Source organism: Capricornis sumatraensis, chromosome 1, assembly GCF_032405125.1.
Source record: "Capricornis sumatraensis isolate serow.1 chromosome 1, serow.2, whole genome shotgun sequence".
NCBI lineage: Eukaryota > Metazoa > Chordata > Mammalia > Artiodactyla > Bovidae > Capricornis > Capricornis sumatraensis.
The window spans coordinates 175,340,995-175,357,430 of record NC_091069.1 but is presented as its reverse complement, the minus strand read 5'-3'; the positions used below and the strand labels follow the sequence as shown (position 1 = coordinate 175,357,430).

The window sequence follows — 16,436 nt, the reverse complement described above, 5'->3', positions numbered from 1 at the left end:
GTCATTATTTTAGAGGAAATGGAGGACGCAGAGTGCTGTGTAGGACAGTGCTTGGTCTGAAGGTTCAGAAGTCAACCAGGTCTAGCATCCAGAGGAGGATCACTGACTGGCCACTTTTAACTGTGAAATACTGCAAGAGCGCAAACCTGCACACTGTTCTTTGCGTTAGTTCCCTGTAGAGCAATCCTGCTGTGACTTTCCAACTTCCCAGACAGACAAGGAGAAGTGGAGCCAGGAATAATATAAATAGAGATACATTAAATAAGAGGTCCAGTGGCAGTGATCATTAGCGTTTATTTCACACCCTTCCTGTTTTTTTGGTTTTGTTTTCTTGTTTCAATTCTTTCAGGGTCCCTGTGCCCTACCAAGTCTTACCATGACATTCAGCTAGAGAAAGAAACTGAGAAAAGGTTACTCATTTGTGCAGCAGATCTTTAGTAGTAACTGACTTAACACTCTTGATTTCAAGTGTTTCCGGGGTCTATAATGTGGTAATCTGGAACTTTTCTAAGGCACAAAGCTGGTTCATGCACACTGCAAGGCCAGCTAAGGGAATGGATTACTGAGTGAGGGAGTGATGGAGCCATGCTAGAGACCCCACATTCCAGTGCGGTTCTACCATCTCTATTGGGCCATTGGAGGCAATGGAATCATCCTTTCTTTAGGAACGATGGTCCCTCAAAGAGAACCAGCTTCTAGTGCTAGGAAGAGTGAAATATTTCAAAAAGCAATGGCTCTTATCCAGGAGAAAAGTTTAAGAGGAATGAAAGAGTCTGACCTCCAATTTGACTGTGGTTCAGCTCACGGTATCAAAGGCTACCTTATGGAAATGAGAAAATCAGTATGAGACACTTTTAGTAAGAACTCCAGCCAGGCGAAAACTGTTCATTAAGGGACAGAAAAAGCCTCAGCATGGAGCGCAAATGGCAGTTACTCTGAACTGTGGAGGTCGGGGGCGCTAAGGATTCAGAAGGGCGATGGGATTCTAAAGAAAGTCCGGGACAGGATGCACGTATTTGTGAAAGGACAAAGTACTGGTTGCCCGCTGAGCTCACCTTTCCCAGGGCAAAAGGGTCTCAAAAAACTTCAGTCATATTTTCTTTTGCATAATGTTGCATTAACGGGCTGAGGGTAGGGACGTGGCATCAACTGTCCCGAGTATCTAGTCCCCCACATGGTAATTCACTGTCAGCACCAGTTTACAGATGTGCTATCACATCTGCAGAACTTACTTTCGTGGCGGAATTTAATAGCTTACGAGTGCTGGATTTGACACTTGGCTCTTTAGACAATGGTTAGAATCCTAAGGGAGGAGAACAGTTTAAAAAAATATCTTTAGTGTCATCATTATTAATAGCTAATTTATTTGTATCATTTTTATTATCACCATTATGAATGTCTAATATTTGTTGCATCTTTACCATGTGCCAGGAAAAGTGCTGAGTATCTGGCATGCATCATTTCATGAAATTTGGAATGGGTAATACCATTACTCCCATTTTGCAGACTGGGGCATTAAGGTCCTGCCCAGGATCATACAACTGGCAAGTGGAGGGGCTGAGATCTGAACTGAGGTTGGTTTGACTCCAAAGTGGTCCTAACTGCTGTGGTAGGTTGCCTTTTGTCAAGGAGAATCCATCTGCTAAATGATATTTGTATGTGTGTATGTTTGTGGATTCCAAAGGTCTTAGAAAGCATCCCTCACATATTTTGAGGATCCATGTTATCCTTGAAGATGTAACTAGAAGTGGTTTGGGTCACTTTAATATGTGTATTTATTAGATTTTGCACAAAAACTTTTATCTCCTTTTAAACCTCAAGATGTCATGGTCTCTGTGTACCTGCAAATCTGATGATGGTTTGTTATGTGAGACATATAAGAAATTCAGGCATGTAGGCAAACTGAACACTTGTTCTCCAAAACTGAGAAAATACATGCACATTTACATAGGAAGTCACTATATTATATGGCCCAGTTGGTGCCTTAAAAGGGTAGTTAACATCCATACATCAACATTAAAAAGCAACGGCCATTTATGATCTCATTGAGATGATTTTCTGAAAATCTAGCCTAGGGCAGAGACTAGTGGGAAAAATTTAAGTGGAAATGTGGTTTAAAAAAATACCATTAAATTTCTTTGAAATGTCAACGATCTCTATTATTTAGACAATAACTCTCAGCTTGGAATTCACAGATATCCCATATCCAATTGCCCTCTACCTTTGGCACTCTGATTCAGCAGGCCAGTTTTTTGAAATGTTTCCTTGGTAATTCTAGGGGTCACTTGGTTTAAGATCATTAGGGCCCAGGACTTTCCCATGTACCAGACAATACATGGTTGGAAAACCTGAGTTGTGCAGCATTTCAACTGCATTTTCACGTCTGCCAGTATACACTGTCCAGAAGCACTTGGGCATTTTCCATGAGGAGCAAGAATCAGTGAGACTCATTTTGATAGGACAGGAGCTTTTATTAACCAGACCTTCCAGAATTCTTTTTTTTTTGGGGGGGGGGTGTATATTGAGATTTCTCCCACCTCCCCCTATTCAGTTATGTGCATGTGCTAAGCTGCTTCAGTTGTGTCTGACTCTTTGTGATGCTATGGACTGTAGCCTGCCAGGCTCCTCTGTCCACGGGATTTAGCAGGCAAGAATACTGGAGTGGGTTGCCACTTTCTCCTCCAGGGGATCTTCCCAACCCAGAGATTGAACCCACGTCTCTTACATCCCCTGTACTGGCAGGCAGCTTCTTTACCACTAGCGCCACCTGGGAAGCCCAGGTATAAACTCCTTCATAGAAGCACTTTACTTATTAATATACTGCAGGCCTCACTCTAATATTAGACACTCATAATATGAGTTTTCTGAGTTATAAAGAGAGGTTCTACAGTCTCTGGGTAGAACATCCAGTGGTATAAAAACAGCCAAAACTGGGGAACATATTTGTTATATTATAGATTCATATCCTTTCTTGTTCTACAAAGAATTTGAGGCAGCTGGTTTTTAAATGCATCAGTTGACTACATGTTCTAGATCCTTCTGTCTGAAGGATCTGGAAGCCACGGAGGCAGGTATGCGCCTGAGTTACTGCTTCTGTGGCAGACGTAATAAACTGTCTTTTCTACATTCCTGGCTCATGTCATGTTCTGTTAGGCACACAGACAGTGAGCAGTTGACGTGTATAACACATGGAACATGGTATGTTCCTGTCTTTTTAATTTTTCCCCCTTGCCCTTGGTATTTTCAATCAGGTGCATTCCATTCAGTTGATCAGGAGGGAGAAATGATAGGACTTAACAGCATCTGGAGAAGGAAATGGCAACCCACTCCCGTATTCTTGCCTGGAGAATCCCAGGGACAGGAGCCTGGTGGGCTCCTGTCTATGTGGTTGCACAGAGTCAGACACTGACGTGACTTAGCAGCAGCAGCAGCAGCAACAGCATCTGGGCCAAAATGTTGCTTTGTGTGTTTCTGCCTGAATCATCCAAATGTTTTGGTTCATGGACTTGGCCAGCAGAAGGCAGTGTACACAGCAGACATGAGAAAGACCTGGGTTCAAATCTCAGCTCTGCCACTTTCTGGATGTGTGACCTTGGGCAGGTTATTTAACTTCTACATTTTCCTCATCTGCAAAAATGAGGACAATGATACTTACCTTGAAGAATTGGGAGGACTGAGTAAGAAATTACATAAAAAATGCCAGGCTCATAGTAGGCGTTCAGGAAGAAAGACACTTGTTACTCTAGGTTGTCCATGTTCTGGACGCTTCCTTATAGTAGCCTTCGTGCTTTCCTTGGCCTGTTCAGTTATAGCAGGGGCTTCTAAGGGAAAGGGCTGTATGACTCTCATTAGATGGGCAGATTTACCCTTGGAGGGCACTTCACTGCTCTGTGTTCCTGTGTTACACACATGGAATGGCAAAGCCCATATTAAATGGTTTAAAAGAGCCTTTCTCCACCTCCAATTTCAAACTAGAGCCCAGATGGGAAATATTCCTTCACCAGAATGGGAAACTGAGATACAGAAGAGTACAAATGTTGAATTGTGCAGACAGAAAGACATCATGAATTATGTTTTCAGTGTAGCTCTTTTTCAAAACTGATTTTTGTGACTTTCTTAGTTTTTTCATGCTTCCTACTCTACTTTTGGCTTCTAGCCGTGTGTGTGTGCTGCTCATACTGACCCCAGGGCTCCTCATCTGGAATTCGGTGAGGAGGTTACTGGCAAGGAGTGGTTAGCCAAGCATCTTGATGAAGAACAAAGAGGCCCCAGGGGTGGTGCAGAGACAGGCTCTGCTGTGTCCCCTCCTGAGTGACAGACTGAAGTCCTCACTTCCAGAACACTATCCCAAAGGAAAGAAATCAGCCTTAGCAAGGAAGAGTCACTCCCTCTGTTTTTCATCTTTCCATTTTTTCTTCTGCATTTGGAGAGAACTGTGAGACTAGGCCAGGTGGGAAGAGCATCCTTGACAATGTTTGTTTCATGTAACTTTTTTGTTCCAAGTTCAGAAAAGTTAGAAACTTTCTCTACTGAAAATTATCAGAAACTTCGCTCTGTCCTTTGAGAGCAGGAGAGGAGGGAGGAGGAGGTAGGGGAGCGAGTGGGAGAGCTGTGTGCTGGCCTGATGATGAACCTGCTGTTAGGAACTTTGCTGCCCATGCAGGGGTGACCCATCCTCCCTGCCCGGGGACCCAGTGTCCCCACACTGATCACTCGGGGAACCCCTCCATCTGGAATCATAGGGGGTTAAAACCAAACTTGAACATGCCTGCCTTTTCTCCATCCCACTGTATATCTCTTCATAAAATCTCTTCATGAACTCCAGCATATATTTCAAGCTTGTCCTCTCACCTTTCCTATACTTTACTGAACAGCTGAGTTTGGGGAAAAGCCCTGATGAACTGACCCACTATTCACCTTCCCTATTTCCCCGCCTGAATTTTCCTCCTCTTCCCTTTCGCTATCCAAGGCTCCTGACCTTCAAAAACCAAACAAAGTTGCCAGTTCCTCAACTAACAACCTTCAGTAACCTTGGCCCATCTGCAAGTCAGCCCAAATTCACTGTCTGGTCACTTCCTCTCACCTTGAGATGTCGAGGGGAAGTTCATCCCTCTGTTACCTGCTAGTCACCTGCTCATCCCTTTGTCTTTGGTTCACACAGAGGTTTGATCCAGAAACCATCTAATAATCGTGACCCTGCCTGTCCTTAAAAATAACATCTACTCTTTTTTTGATTAATAAAAGTAATCTGACTTATCGTGGAGAATTTGGAAAAAGCCACCATCCAGAAATAACCACTACTTACATTTTGGTGTATTTCCTTCATATATACATACAAGCATACATATGTGTATATATAAGTATATGTATATATGCATACAGAAGCACAAACACACACACATATACACACATCCACATTCCTTTTAGTGTTTAACAGAAGAGTTAGTCTTTCATATTTAGAGGGAAAAGGAAGATCCCAGGCAGGTGGAAAAGAAAAATAACCCCAGGCTGCAGCCCAGGTAGGCTCTTCACCTGTGTCAGCTGTGGCAATGAGCTTTTGGAGCACATGGCTTATTGGTTTGTAATGTCACGGCCAGGGGAAATATCCAAGCTATCCCTGCCTCCCAAACAACGTGGGGAATCCTTCTTAGAGAGCAACACAGGAAACATAGAGACACACCAAAATTCATAGATACACACAAACAGAAATTATACATGTAAAAACATATTCAAACAAGTCTTTTCTGAGCCCTCTCCTGTGAATGCCCCCTCTATTTCAATGCATTGCTGATAATACAGTGTATCACATTTACACCTTGTTTTTAATGGGTCTCAGGGTTCAGCGCTGAGATGAAAACTAACCCATGGGAAACAATAGCAAACTGGAAGAAGATGCTTTCTCATACAGTGCTGATGGAAGGGATTCCAGAGAATCATTCTAGGATAATTCTAATCATGATGAAGATGCATTCCAGCAACATTCTTCCTGGGGTCAGAAACATCTTTTAGGACAGAGAGATGTTTAGAGACACAGTGATGCAGTATGTGTTAGACATATACTAATAAAGGTGATTATGATTTGAAGGATCATTATATTTTAGGGAAGATATAATCACACATATCTACCAGAAAATGTGAGAAGAGTAATCTGCAGACAGCAAGGGAGGGGCAGGACCATGGGGAAGGGGGCAGTTTATTAGGATGCTCTAGGTCCTAGAGAATGTTGCTGTGGTTTGGGAGACATGCTTCTTCTCTTGAAGCTCTCAGGGATAAACTTGATATATTACATAAAAGTCTAAAGGCAGGGTGAGAAAAATGCAGCCACTGTGATGATCCAGTGGAATGTTATTTCAGGAGGCGGTCAGAGAATGAAGGAGAGCTGAGATGGCTTAGAGACCAAGCTGTGGATGGGGATCGAGACCAGGAGCAGACCTGGGAGGCGGCATATGAGTTTAGTTTCAGTTCTGTTGAGTAGACTACAGTGAGTCGTTCAAGAGCAGTTACGTCATAGACAATTAAAATTATGGTGCTGGATCCTAGGGTGAAAAGTAAGGGCATCTTTCAATTCACTGTTAAAGTGCAACCGTATGCAAAGTATAATATATATGCTTTGGGTGTTAAAGAATAACAGTTGACTGTGGGAGACGAATATTGGTGGCTCAGAGGTGGTAGCAGGGGATTAATGTGGAGAAATAGTGAGCATTTCCATGAAGGAGGCTTGAGTCAGGCTAGGAGTGAGTGGTGGGTAGGATGTGATTAGAAGTCAGTGGGCATCACGGGAAATGGAAGCAGCAGGAGCAGATCATGACAGGAGTGGAAGCAGCTGACTGCCACTGTTCACTATGCACCAGGTGCCGTAGTCGACAGTAAAGATAGAAGCATCGTTAAAATCGAGCCATGGGCATCAGACAACTCACAGTGTAACATGGGAGAGAGACATACAGGTAACCAATTATTTGGTAAGTGCAATTAGGTTGCAACCTACAAATTGCCAATATGTGATCAACCATTTTGGATCCAATCCACAAAAATGGCAGTTTCACATGATTCAATCTAATCTAAGTGTATTTTAGTGTGTATAACAGATAAGGGTCTCTAAGGATCGTATATAGGGAGGAAAAATTATATAAATGTCTTTGGAGATGGGACTGTAGTTTATTCTAAGTCTATGCTACAGAAGGCTTTTAACAGACAAGTGAGATGCTGAAAGAAATGTTTTAGGAAGATGAATGTGGTATCAGCAGAAAAGATATAATGCAGGGGCAACATCCCAGAAAGCAGTGAGGGGCAGAATTTAGTAGGCTACTTAAAGAATTTAAATAAAGGGTAAGCAGGGCCTGACCAGGGTGATGTGATAGATGTTTTGAGGGAATCATCCTTAGTGACTTGGCTGTGGACCGGCTGGCTATCAGGGGATATTGCCCAAAATGGATCGACAGATATAAACCTGGGTGTCTGGAAAATTCTGCTTCTGCCCCAAACAGGGAAGTCAAGCCAGGTTTGTTGGTTTGAGAGAAAAAAGAAAACTTTCTGATGCCGAGACTGAAGGAAGCTGACATCAACTATAAAGACTAACTGACGGTGTTCACTATGCCACCATTTGGTCTTGTTTGCTTGCTAGTTTCCTGGTTCCACAGGAGAACTGGGAGTTCAGAAGGCTGGGGACCAGGAGAACCGGCAGTTCAGAAGGCTGGGGACCAGGAGAACCGGCAGTTCAGAAGGCTGGGGACCAGGAGAACCGGCAGTTCAGAAGGTTGGGGACTGGCCTGTTTGGTGTCACTGCTGCGTCTCCAGTCTGCAATACTGCCGTGCACATAGTAGGTGTGCAAAAATGTGCTGAGTAAATAGTGACTATGAAACTGTCATTAGCAGTAGGTCACTTCAGAGATATCATCTTGGAATTTGTGTCATGGACATCAGAATGGAAGCAACAAAAAACTATCATTGAAGGTGGGGGAAGATCTAGAGAATGAAAAATCAAGAGGAGTTCCAGTTCAGTGAGCATGAAGCAGCAAAGAGGTGTGAAATGGCAAAAGCAAAGGAGGTGCCTGACAATATGAGGGAGAGAAGACATGTTGAATGTACCAGATGGAAGTGGGCACAACACATGAGACTCAGAACCTGTGGACAGGTTAACCTTACACTCACTCTGAGTTGAGAGAAAGAATGAGAGCATATAGAGCGTTACACATAAAGGTGAAGATGTGAGTAATTTGGTAACCATCATGCCAAAAACAACTCTCATTATTCCTTAGGTGCTCCCAACGAAGTCCAAATTCCTTTGAATGCTGTCCAGTGTCTTCCATGATTTGACCCAACCAATCATTTCAGCCTTGTTTCCCACATCTCATCTCACAAAGTCCACACTTCATCAGGCATATTTACTGTGCACGTCCCAAACGTATCCTATATATTCCTTTCTCCCTTTCCCTGTTCTAAATGTTTGGTCCATTTAGAATGACATTCCTCCCCACGCCCAATACCAGTCCTGCCGAGATAAACTCTACCCACTTGGTAAAGTTTAAGGCTAACCTTTTCTAATCTTCCCAGACTAGGTAAGTTTGGTTTTATTTTTCATTTAAAAATATTTTGCTATTTTATTTTTAAGAAGTTTAATTATTTTTGGCTGTGCAGCACATGGGATCTTAGTTTCCCCATCCAGGATTCGAACCCACGCCTCCTGCATTGGAAGTGTAGTATTTTAACTACTGGACCACCCAGGAAGTCCTCCAATTTTCTTCATAATATCTGTTCTGTATTTCTAGATCTCTTTCTTACCCATAATGCCCAACACATTACCTTGTGTTTATTGGGTCTTCATTCATTGATTTAATAAATAGTGACAGAGTCCCTTCTGTGAATCAGTATTTTGTTGGATTTGGTGATGCAGTAGGGATATAAAACAGATATGTCTCTGTCCCCTTGGACCTAACATCTGGTGGAGGAAGCAACTGAGTAACCAAACAAACGCTGAGACAGTCAATAATGGTGATAGGTTCTAAGAAATGACAATACAGAATACTGTGAGAGATGTGACTCGGGGAGAGGAGTTAGTCAGAGGGTCAGGACGGGCTAAGAAGAGAGAGCAAATGGGGCAGACTGTGGCATGAGAGGACTAAGAATTTTCTAGGCAGAAGGAACAAAGGGCCTGAGATGGCAAGAAACCTGACACATTCCTGGAAGGCCAGGAAGATTACGGGGCAGGAAACAAGAGGAAAAGTGGCTGCAGTGAGGAGAAGAGGGCCGAGGTCCAGGTCATGCAGCCCTCATAGGGCATGCTGAGGATTTTGGTATTCATCCTAAGAGCAAACAGATGCTTTCAAAGGGGTTGAAGGCACAGATGTGAAGAGCTTACACTTCAAGATCACATTGGCCTCAGAATAGAGAAGAGATTAGAGGAACATCAGAGTGAATGCCTGGGCACCAATTAGGAGGCTTCTTTCATAGGCCATGTGTGATAGTACCGTAGTGTGGACTAGAGTGGATTATACAGACCATCAATAAATGCCGAAAGAAGGCAGAAGCAGTCTTTCGGAGTCAATAACTAGGATTGAGAAAAGTTGAGTTTCACCTTTACAAATCTCTCCACTAATGTAAATCACAGTCAACAGCACTTCAGCTCTCCAGACCCCTTGGGAAATGTGCCTTCAGGATAATAAAGTGTTCTCGATGACAAAAGGTAAACAGCAACACCAACTTTTTCTTCCTGTTTAAATCTTTTTATAAATAGCTTTACATCTCTGACTTCTTAAAAAGAAAAATAAACTGAACATAATTTCCCCTTCTGCTGACAATTCCAACAGAGTAATAGTTACGGCATAGGACAAAATATGAAGGATGTCCTAAGACATGCCAGGTTATAGACCTTCAGTAAAAGGACCCAGCGGCTGGAGTGTGGCTTCCTCTGCCAGCTTTTGCTTTCATAGCTTCTCTGCTTCCTCTTCTGCTATCAGTAGCTCAGCTTTTGCGGCTACTAGTGTCTACATATAAGTAACTTTCTCTTATGGGCTAAGTTTCTAGACGAAAATGGTAAGAATTACATATAAAATTAGGATTTGAGAGGATCTCCTCAGAGCATAGATGCTTAGTTTTGCTATGTAAAGATTTCCTACCTGGGTCTTAGATCTGTTTGTCGAACAAGTGAGTTCCAAATCCAATGGAGGTATCATCTGTTTTCCTAATACATTTCATTGCTGTAACTGTATTGCCTGTTACATAATATGTAAAGTGCAACAGATATATTTTAAAATGTCAAAGTCTTTGTTCTTATTCTTTTAGTAAAACAGAGGTAAACTTAGGGATTGACAAAAGCCCACATTATGTATAAAGTTTCCATACTGGTATTCTCCACTATTCTGTGGAGAATAAAAAGATGAACTCTATTTTAAAGGACTAAATGTAAGAAATGTCTCATTATATCACATCATATGAGCCTTTAACTTACAAATGTGTTGCCTTCAAAATGTCAAATTAGATTTAGATGCTTTTTAAGACACAATAGAATGAAAAGACTATCCACAGAGTGAAAGCAGATATTTACAACATGTATAACCAACAAAGGATTAATATCTAGACTATATAAAGAAGGCCCAAAACTACATCAGAAAAAACCAAACAAACAGGCAGCTCCCTAAAAAACTAGGCATCATGCCCCTGCGATGAACAGGGGCATTGCAAAGCAGAAAATCTAAAGGCCCACTAAGATATGGAAAGATCTTCAACTTCATTAATAATTAGGGGACTGCAGATTAAAACCATAAGCAAATATTACTACATACCCATCAGATCTGGCTCTCTCAAGTATACATGATGATGTGGGGCAGCAGAAATTCTCACATATACTTATAGGTAGGAGTGGAAAGCTGGTATCAGCAGTTAATAGTAACGAGCAAGATACATGTACACACTATCGCCTAGCCATTTCTTTCTCTTTTTTCACTTAGCAATTTCATTCCTAGCTTTATACCCTAGAGAAACTCAAGTACATGCCTTATACAAGGATACACATACAAGAGTATTCATAGCAGCATTGTTCATAATGGTCCCAAACATCCCATGTGCAAAATGGATAAATAAGTTGTGGTATATTCATACAACGGAATACTATACAACAATGAAAATGAATGAACAGCTACACATGTCAGAAAGGAGGAATTCCATAAAAATAAGTGTTGAGCAAGAGAGGACACACACACACAGATAATGAGTCTAGCCATATAAAACTTTACAACAGTCACCCTGAAATAATATTCTTTAGGTATACATACAGAGAAGGTACAATAATAAAGAAAATCAGGGCATTATTATTATGAGTGTCAGAAGAATGGTCACCTCTAGGGAAGAGGACAAGACTGTGACCAGAGAGGGGCACACATGGCACTTACAGAAACCTGGCCATGTCTTGCTCTCATGAACTGCATGGTTATTACGTGTATGTCCACTTTATAATTACCTATTCAAATGCTTAGTAATTTTTATGCATTTTTAGTATACCTATTTTACATTAATAAATTTAAGAAAAAGTTTAATGTTGACCAGAAGTATCTGATTAGGAATGCATTTTATCCATAGATAGATAGATAGTGAAGCCGCTCAGTCGTGTCCGGCTCTTTGCAACCCCATGGACAGTAGCCAACCAGGCTCCTCCATCCATGGGATTTTCCAGGCAAGAATACTGGAGTGGATTGCCATTTCCTTCTCCAGGGATCTTCCCGACCCAGGGATTGAACATAGTAACCGCTAATCAGACAAGTCTGTAAGTCTCATTCGGTTAATTATTCTAGAGTTAAAAGTCCAATACTGCACATTTCAATAAAAATAACAGAAAATAAGACAGTTGCAATATTATCAGTTAAACAAAATATATATGAGAGAAATATTAAATAAGGATTATTTTAAAGTATCTAATATCAGATTGGAAAAGATAAAAAATATTGAAGATACATTAGGTGGCAAGACTGGAGAAACTGACACCCATACTCAGCTGGAGAGTATAGATTGGTCCAACTCCTATAGGGGGTGATCTAACAACATCTATCAAAAATTTTAAACACATCTTCTACTTCTAAGAAGTTACGCCAGTAATAAACTCATAACTTACAAGCGTGAAAAACTACATTTGTATAAGTATTACAGCCCTGTTTGTAGTGGTAAAAGACTGGAACATCCCAGGCGCCCATCAATAGAAGACTGGTTAAAAAAATTATGGTCCTCTTAAGTAATGGAATACTGTGTAGCCATAAAAAAGAATGACCCAGCTCTACACATCCTGCTATGAAATTACCCAGATTTGTTACAAGGAAAAAAGTATAAAATAGTACGTATTGTTTGTTTACTTGTTTAGACATTTTTTAAAAAGAATAAATGTGAGCTTTTATATTTTAAAATAATATTCCAAGAAAAACCCCTAAATTTTAAATGTGTATGTATTACTGCTTCAAAAGTTCCTTTAAAAATTTTTGAGTACATCTGCTTAAGGAAAAACAGATTTAGATTATAATGAGGAAGTATAAGAAAGTTTTGGAAAAAATTCTGAGGGAACTTTTTAATAGTTCCCATCAGAACTAACAGGTCATTAAAAAAAAGCCTAATTCCACATCAAAACAAAATACTTCTTTTGATACAGATGTATCAGTTGCATTGCTCTTTTACAATCTGTCCATGATTAGAATAATTATTCTAGAGTTAAAACTGATACAAAAGAGGAGAAATAGAAGGAAGATAAACTTCAAGGTCAAGCTCAAATTTCACTTCTGGTGTAAAAGCCATCCCTGGTTCCTGGGCTGTTGTTCAAAGTGCCTATACTTCTGTTAAAAAAAAAAAATGTAGCATATTGTGTGGTAAGTATATATCTCACCTAACATTCATTGTCCTAGTTTCTCTGATGCTAAGCACAAAAATTGGAACCAAAGAAGTGCTAAGAACAACTGTGTCCTTCCATAAATACAAATAACATGTATATAGCCACTGTACATGGCATCATATATAAGACACTTGTGGGTGTGAACTCAGGAAACTCTGGGACAAGGACAGAGGTTGTTCTTATATATCCTGAATCTCTATGGTAAATGGTCATCAGTGAACACTCAATAAAATTCTGTTGAATAAAATTCAGTGTACCTAAATATTTGTACCATTTTTGTCTCTAGCTAATTTCATGCTTCTCTGTTAACAGATTTTCCTGCTTGATCAGGAGTTAATGGTAGTGCCTACTTCAGTCAGTTCAGTTTAGTTGCTCAGTCGTGTCCGACTCTTTGAGACCCCATGGACTGCAGCAAGCCAGGCTACTTATTTGCCTCCTAAATGCATAACCAATCCAGTGGTTTGGACTTTATATGTCCCCATTAGAAGTACTGTTTTAAATTTAATGTTAGAAAATATATGCCTAAAATAGTTTTCTTTGAGAAGTTTTCAATACATTTTCTTGGGTTCAATAAAGGTGCTTAATATCTTGTGTGTAAAGAGGCATAGGAACGGTGACTTCTTGTTCTGGGGGGTTGCAGGGTGAAGTGGGATGGGGAGATGAGTTAGACTCTGTATTACAGATTTCAGATTCTACAATTTAAAATAAGTTCCTTGAATAAACTCTTCCCCACTTCTCATCCCCTCATATCCTTCCTCATTATCACCGTCTTCACCTGTTATTATAACAGTTTTCCCTTTTTTAAAAAATAACAATTTTCCTTTGATATTCTTGTTTTATGAGATAGAAGTAATGTTTGGGGGCTATGTGACTACTTCCTGATCTCTTCTCTTTGTCTGGAATGTCTACCTGCCAGGAAGGCAACCTTCCCTAACTGAAACTCTACTGACTGCAACTAAGGTGATAGTGGTGGAAATTCTAACATTCTGGTTTGAAGTCATTATGAATCAAGAAGTGAAAAACTGGGGGACTACCTTCAAGAACTCCCATGTTATCTTTTTAAAAGATTTACTGAATTCTTTTAAAATAAAAGCTGCAATAGTGTCAGTCACAGACACACACAAAAAATAGATGTAAGTTGCAGTGCATTCCAAATATCTCCAATTTGAGTATATTTAGGTTCACATCAACACAAAGAGAAAGGTTTAAGCCAGCCACCTAGGTGTTTTGTCTGTTTTGTTCACTGCCATAACCTCTTCGTCTAGAATAGCACCTACCAAACAGTAGGAGCTCAATAAATGCTTGATAAGTTAATCAATGAGATTAACAGATAGCACGCATCAAGGTAATGAGGAAAAGAAAAGGTAGTGAACATTTAACATCCTCTAGTGCTCACCAAGTCAGACCATATGTAAGTGACTAACAGCAGAGTCTTGAATGAAACGTTCTAAATCCCATTCCTGCAACTGAAAGGAAACCAGCTAGCAGAAGACAGGAAAACACAGAGCCCGTTTTTTTCTTCATAAACGTCAGAGTGGAGCACAACCCCTTGCATACGACACAGAGAGCAATGCATATGGGGGCACTCAGTAAACACCCCGTAACCAGCATCAGCAGGGGCCATGCAGATTTAGAACTGCTCTTCTGAACTTTGCTGCTTCAAGGAGAACCAATTAGAGCATTAATGATGATAATAATAATAATGATTGGAGATGAGCATTCTGAACTTAGAAAACTCAGCTCTAATACGGGGAGGCTGAAAACTTGACTATCAACTCTGAACAAGGCAGTGACTACTCCAACACAACCAGGGCCAGATCCGAGTGGCATATGGCAACAGAAGATCAGAAAGACTGATTAGGAGAAGGAAGGGTCTGGTGGAAACTAGGGAGCGGACACATGGAATGGGTCTAGTCTTTACAGGTCTGCACCTTCCAGCACTTCTCTCAATAGGAAGAGCTATCAGGGCAGAAGTAGGCTGCGCCTCTCAGCAGGCATTTGCTATTTGTTGCCCTGGACCAAAGTTCCATCCTTGGGGTTTTTTTCCTAGTGGCAGGCCACCACAGAGGACAGGCAATCTTGTTTCTCTTGACAAGGCTCTGCTTTCTGGCAGTAGGATCATATCTTCTCACCCCAATGCCACAGAAGCGTAGATCTTCCCATGGCCATCCTATGTCCACTATATCCCACTAGTCATGACAGATAGGTGGGCAGTAGCCATGAGCAGTAAGGCAGTGAAGCTAAGCTTCCAGGAAGGTAAAACCCACACAAGCATTTTCAATCTACAGTCAAGATCACAAAAAAGGGTAATATTTATCCACTTATCTACCAAGACTTCCATGTTACGGGAGAAAACATGTCATATTTGACAGCACAGCACAAATAGGGAAACGAAGCTCAGCTAAAGTGCAACCACCACCTCAAAGCCTCGTTCACCCACCCCGTCCACTCTCATCTCACTGCTTTGGCTCTGGACATTCATATCTTGAAATTTCTAAAGTTCACTCTCACCCTTCTCAGGAGAGCTTGCCTCCAGATACCAGAACTCCTACTGTCATCATCCCCTAGTCATCCAGGAGCACACCATTTTAAGAGCAATATTTCCCAAAGCCTGTTTCCCTCTTACCAGTAGCTTTAAGAAGGTAGATTCAGTCATCTTGTTCTGCACTAAAAGAACTTTTTAACTCAGAAGGATAAAGGGCGAATGATATGCCAAGAGGTCTGTGCCAAACAATCGAGTAAAACCCTCGCCCTGAGAGCTGCCACTTCTCTCTGCCTCCAGCCTCCAAGCTGGCCCTGCCCTCGACCTGTGCCATCTCCCAGTCTGGTGTCCCTTCTCCCCAGTGTGTCCGACGAGCAGTGTACTCACTTGAGGCTTGTTTGCCTTGGACTGTTGCCAGCTAATCCACTTGAACATCTTGGCTTGATCTCAGATTTGCGTTCTGCTTCCACCAAACTTTTTACAAATAGAATTTAAGTTTGTGGTGGGTGGCAGCAGGGTTGAACTTGTTCTGAAGACTCACACTCCCACACCGCTTGGAGGCAGGGATCGGCCTCACCACAGTGCTTACTGCCCAAGCTCTCAGAATCTGACAGGGAATTTGCCTACAGTGGCTTGAAGACTCTGGGGCAGAATCGCACTCCCACCAAGGCCACTACATGAGTCACAAGTACTTAGTATCAAACAGTCTGTGGTAGGCATTAACACTTGATAAGTTATCTTTCTCCTTTGCAGTCTGGAAACAACTTAAAGAACCACTTTGTAATTTACTTTGGGCTGCTGTAGATTTGCTGGGACTGGGCAGGGAGGTATAGAGGCAGCTGGAAAAGAAGCCAGTAACAATAGTGTTTGTTTTTGCTACAAAGTTTTAGAAGCTGAACTATCAGTAACTACAAAAGTACTATGCTTTTGATTCCATTTAACAGGCAGGAGAGTGACTTGGGCTTGAATCTGAGGCCTACCATGAACTGGCTTTGTGATACTGCGCAAATCACCTTGTTCCCTTTAAACAGGATGGAAACAGAGGGCAAGAGGATATCTCGGGCTCCATTCTTCCCTGAGTGTCTGTTTTCA

At 41.4% G+C, this 16,436-nt stretch overlaps 1 protein-coding gene across 6 annotated transcripts in view; it reads right to left on the bottom strand.

Moving 5' to 3' along the window:
• The window catches only part of KALRN (kalirin RhoGEF kinase), a 694,704-nt gene that overhangs the window by 179,771 nt on the left and 498,497 nt on the right, over positions 1-16,436 (bottom strand). The gene's annotated exons all lie outside the window — the stretch shown is intronic.